Source organism: Ochotona princeps, chromosome 3, assembly GCF_030435755.1.
Source record: "Ochotona princeps isolate mOchPri1 chromosome 3, mOchPri1.hap1, whole genome shotgun sequence".
NCBI classification, from domain to species: domain Eukaryota; kingdom Metazoa; phylum Chordata; class Mammalia; order Lagomorpha; family Ochotonidae; genus Ochotona; species Ochotona princeps.
Genome location: NC_080834.1, coordinates 9,454,686 through 9,460,594, shown reverse-complemented (window position 1 = coordinate 9,460,594; position 5,909 = coordinate 9,454,686).

The window sequence follows — 5,909 nt, the reverse complement described above, 5'->3', positions numbered from 1 at the left end:
CATTTATACTTTCTCCCCAGCCTGACGTCCTTTTTTTTCCCTGCACCCCCATAAATGAGATTATGTTCAGCACAATTAGTCAATCGTTTTGTCATGGAGACCAATAACCCCTGTTAATAATCTACCAGCTCCGACAAGGCACATTGCTGCAATCGAAGATGGGGCTGACACAAACAGTGCTTCAAACCCCTGCCCCTCTAATCTGACAGTACCCCTGCCGGAATAAAGAACTCTTTCCCCATGGGATCTTCTTAAATCACTTATGTAACTGAGTTACACCGTGGTTAAGATTCTATCTCCCAGGAACTTAACCACCTACAGAGAGTGTTTTGGGTTTTTTCCTCCTTGAGCCTGGAATGCAGCATTTGCCAAAAGAGGTCCATTTTCCTGAAAATGAAAATAATCCATTCATCTAATTTGGCATCGTTTAGCTCAGGCCTATAACAATTAGTTTACATCATTGCATCATTACATCAAGTAATTAAATGTGAGCTTGTCTCCCACCAGATGAAATGCAACTAACAGTAGCAGTTTTTACACTCAGCTTGCAAAGCTAAATTTTCCATGGAGGACTGGAAACCACTAGGTTTACAGAGGCCGAGGGGCAAGGGGCTTTCATGCCGTGGCGGAGAAGGAGAAGAAAGAACTATTGATGCTCCCTCTGGAAGAACCAAGCGTGGGAGGCAGTGAAATGCTTTCCTGGTAGACATTGTATTAACTGCCAAGGGCGTGATACAGTTCTACCTTGCTTTGTGTCACATACGAAAGTCTCTGCCACGCCTAGACTAAGATCCACATCACGCGACGACCCTGCCTGGTACTGAAATTACGTAACAGCAGAAGGATGAAAGGGTGGAGTGAGCAGCCCGGCCGGTTTTTCCTTGACAGTCTAGAGGTCAGAGTTGAGAACAATATTAAGAATTTGGTGGAGAGACCAGTTTTAGCTAAGCAAAAAGCAAGAGCCATCCTGTTCATAACCTACAATGGAGCTGGCTACCACCTGCCAAGGGAGCAGGGGACCGCCCTCTGACATCGCCTCAGGCTCTTAGGGAAGCTGTGGGAAGGTCTCCAAACAATCAGACTGGATGGGTACTGCTGTATCTTCTACAGAATCTGCGAACTAAGCACTGGATTCACTATGCAGACCCTTAGAGTTCAGAAGAGCAGTCAGTGTTTACTGAGCACACGCGACCAGCCAAACACAAATGTTTCTCCCCCTTCTGTGAAGAACTGATTGGGCCACTCACTCCTGCTCAGAGAGGTTAGGTGGGTTTTGTTAGGAAAGCCCAGCATGACGAGAGGAAAAACTGAGATTTTAAATCCATTCAGTATTGCCAAACCCAGCTTTCTTGTCTCTTGGTAGATTTTCCACTTTAAAAAAAGCAAAATCATCTTTCCCATGTAATTAATGGAATAACATTGGGTATGAAATCCATGCAGCCAGTGGGGGATATTCTCTTCTGATTGACAAAAATAGAGTTGTATCATGAATATATGAATTTTTTTTGACAGACAAACAGTAGAAGAAGGACAAGGAAAAGCCACTAGCAAATAAGGGGTACTACACTTCCCAGTACTCGCGGGCGGGTGACAATGGCCTTTCCCTAGAACCTATCTAGAAACCTTGGAAGTAATAACAACACATTCTCTTGACAGATGTTCTAGAGTTGCAGAAGCTGAATTAATGCCGGTAGCACCTTGGAGCCAGTCCACTCCTCTTCGGGTTCCGGGAACGTCTTCTTCTTACTCTGTGCAGTACGTCTTTTGCTTCTAGAAAAGGTGACAGTTAACATTAGCCAACTCTGCCATGATGTCCCACACTGCTCACAGACTAGTGGACTAGAGTAGTCAAATTACGCCATGTGAATGGATGAAAGACAGTAAGGGATGCTGTGGATTCACACTTGAACTTTCTTCCTGTATGTTAAGGTGTGGTACATGAGTCGTTCTGTGGGAGAGCCCAAGATAACGTATTTCCTGTGTAGGAAAGGAGAAACCCTGAAAGACCTTCACCCTTCTGGAACGCCCTGACCACTTGGATGGTGACTAACTCATTAATTGCTCAACTATTAATTGCGCCTTTAAGCGCAAAGTAGAATCTAAACTGTAATGAGAGATGAGAAGAGGGCAGGTATTGCTAAAATTCACCCCCAGGAAGTAGGGTAGTCACAAAGGGACTGCTAAAAGCATCACAGAAAATCGTGTGAGATTATGGGAATTGTCCTTGGGTTGTCTCCCGGTTAAATGGGCTGTTGCTCACTGTCTATTTCTGTGGGTGATTTAAACAGTGAAGCTCCTAAAACAAAAAGTAAGAGGGGCAGTGTCTGTGAAGGTCAGCACCACCCTGCAGCCTGTCTGGAAGGAAGAGGGTCTCAGAAGGTGGAGTAGATGGCATCTCTGGAAGAGTAACAAGACAGCTGGGAGCATTGGGGAAGAAAAGAGAAGAATGCAAACACAATTGTTATGCTCACAGATCTCTCCTTCTGGAAGGTTTGGCTGCAGGGGGTTGTGCAAGAACAGGAATTCCTGGGGTTCCCTCTGATGACACGGACACTGGTTTCCTGAGCGAACAGCCACAGGGGTCAAAGATGGTTTGCCCAGGACTAGGGTTGCCTATAGGACCTTGCACAGTCCTTGGGTGAAGCTTGCTGCTGTGTCTCAGCCTGCTGGAATGGTTCACCCCGCAGTGGGTAGGGACCCATTACTTGAGCACAACACAGTGCAATCCATAAGCGTGGTGGATGTGCTTACAATGTGTCCGCTACTGTGCCAAGTGCAGTCCTCAGGAACAAAACAAACCTAAGACTTGCTTTCTGCCCTCAGTGGCCTTACAACCCCCCACTGGTGATGAGATAAGGGAACCCAGGCATGGAAGATAGATAAGCTAACTGTTTTTAGCAGAAACACAAAGAACAGCTTGTTCTGTTTGTCTCAGAGTAGATTCTTTTATGCCTCCAGTATCAGAGAGAAGAAGGGGCTTCCACACACCGCTATTAAGGTATTATAGAGTGCAAGCCCCCATTTTTGCTTGAGTGAGTGTTTGGAATAGATTTTTGGAAGTGATTTTCCAAGAAGGAAAAATCTTAGAAAATATCTGTGGGCACTGTGTGTGATGAGAGCCATGCATAAATCATTTGCTATGTGTATATAGATATTAGAAAACACCACTTTTTGCTTACTATAAACCTCTAATACTTAACAGCAACAGCAACAACAACAACAGGATTGGAGTGGGTCTTTGGCCTAGACACTAAGGTGCTTGCGTTCTCCATTGGGTGCCTGGACTCAGCTCCTAGCTGACTTTTTGTCCTAGCTTTCTGCTGCTGCAGACCTGGGGAGGCAACAGTGAAGAAACCCATAGGGCATGGGTTTTTTCCCCTCTTGGGGAAGACTTGGCTTGACTCTTGGAGGCCGAACCAGCATCTGGGGGCACTCTTTGTGTCTCTGTCTTTCCCAATCAAATGTGAAAAACAAATGAAAACTTTGGAAAAATCAAAATGACAATTAGTGATCTTTCACCAGTGAGAGCCAGTGAGCTCATACATTGGCTGCTGCTTGGCCCTGCAGGAGGTTCATGGCCCTCAGGCCTTCTATTCAACTCCCCAACTTTCTCTGACGCCTCTTCCCCCCAGATCAAGCTCCCCACCTCCCTCATTTCTTCTGTCCTCTTCACCAGCTTCCCTGGTTATGTTTGTTTGTTTACTATTTCTTTATTTTACAAGGAAGTCAGACAGAGAGAAAGAGAGAGAGAGAGAGAGAGAGAGATCTTCCATCAGCTGGTACACTTCCCACAAGGCTTTAATAGCCAGAGCTGAGCTGATCAAAGCTGGGATCCAGGAGTTTCTTCTGGTTCTCCCATGTGGGTGCAGGGGCCCAAGAACTTTGGACCTCCTCTGCTCCTTTTCTGGGTGCATTAGCTTGGAGTTGGATTGGAAATAGAGCAGCTGAGACCCGAACCAGTGCCCATTTGGGATGCTGTTGCCATAAGTAGAGGATTAGCCTCCTATACCACCATGTTGGCCACTAGCGTTCCCCTTACATTCCTCTAGGATCCAGTTCAGCAGACACTTCTTCCAAAAAACTTTATTTGATTAAAAAAAAAACATTTCATCATCAAGATATGTTTGGGAGATTTGATTTTTACAGAAGTTGGCATTATGAATAGCAGACTTTTTTTTAGGTGTTTTAATTTTACATGGGCTTGGCAATATCTAAGAGGAGTTGAAGAACAATTCTGTGAAGTTTTCATGCCCATTGAACCATTCAATTGTGGTACAATCTGTAGAACCAGGACTCCACAGCATGATCTGGGGAAAACGCAGCTCACTCACTCCCCAAGTGCCTGTGATGGACCCTGATGGCAGAGAGGATGTGTGTGGTCATGTGAGGTGATGGAAGTATTACAAGAGAAAGAGTGAAGATGGGTGAAGTGTGACGTGGGGAGGTTGAGCGGTGCTAGACGTGCATTTGGGTGGGAAGCTGGGAGTCAGATGAGGACTGGAAAAGTTCGGACCTGAGGGAGGGCAGTGGCTGCTTTTTTTGTTAAGGTTTATTTATTTTTATTGCAAAGTCAGATATACAGAGAGGAGGAGAGGCAGAGAGAAAGATCTTCTATCTGTTGATTTATTCCCCGAGTGATTGCAATGGCCAGAGCTGAGCTGACCTGAAGCCAGGAACCCAGAGCCTCTTTCAGATCTTCACGCAGGTGCAGGGTCCCAAGGCTTGGTCCTTTGGGCTGTCTTCAACTGCTTTCCCAGGCCACAAGCAGGGAACTGATAGGAAGTGGAGCTGCTGGGATTAAAACTGGTGCCCTTATGGGATTCAGGCATGAACAAGCTGAAAACTTACGCTGCTAGGCCAGTGTGCCAGGTCCAGTGACTGGGTTTTTTTTGTTTGTTTTTTGTAAATTTTTGAATTTTATGGTACAGTTTTGGAGAGACTGGGGTTTCCCCCCAACTCCCAAAATCCAACCCCCGACTGATTTTCCCCATGTTGCTACAATAATATAGCACTTCCTAAGATGCCATGATTCTATCAGTATGTTATTTAAGTGTGCCCTGACATTGCTGGTACAGACTCTGTCAGACAGTCAGGCATCCCATTGTCTACACATGTCCAACAGCTTCATTGGGAGTCCATCTTTTGTTTGGAAGTAGGGATGCATATTGCACCGTACCCCCACAGCTGCATGTGGTAGTCTCTATTACTCCATCACTATAAATTCCCATAAATGAGAAGCTATGAAATAAGGTCAACAACTGGTATGAATTAGAACAACAACAACACCATGAAAAAACACGTCACTGAGTAACCAACGCAGGGGTGACAAAAAGAAGACAAAAGTCCCAGGTAAAATGATGCCACCATGTAATCCATGAGCCAGTGATGAATTTGACAAGAGAATAGAAAGTATTTGGAAGAAACAAAAATGAAATAAAAACATCAAAACACATGGGATGCAGCAAAAAAAAAAAACCAAAAAACCAAAAAAACAAAAAACAGTATGGAACAGGTTATTGAACTTGCAATTTGTGTGATGTTTTCTTATATTAGAGAGAACATGTGGTATTTGTCCTTTTGGGATTGATTTTTTTTATTAAATTTATTCATTAATTACATTGTGTTGTAATTACATAGAATCTGGGATTCTCTCCCCCCACCCTCCCCCCATGGTGGGTTCCTCCACCCTGCTGCATAACCATAGTTCAAGTTCAGTTGAAATTCCCTCCCTGCAAGTATTTGCCAAGCATAGAGTCCAACATGGGATTGATTTATTTCACTGAGCATAATGTCTCTAGTTGGGACCCTCTAGTTGCAAATGGTATAATTTCATTCTTTTTAATGGCTGAGTAATATTCCATGGAATAGATGTACCACAGCTTCTTTAACCACTCCTCTTTAGATGGGCA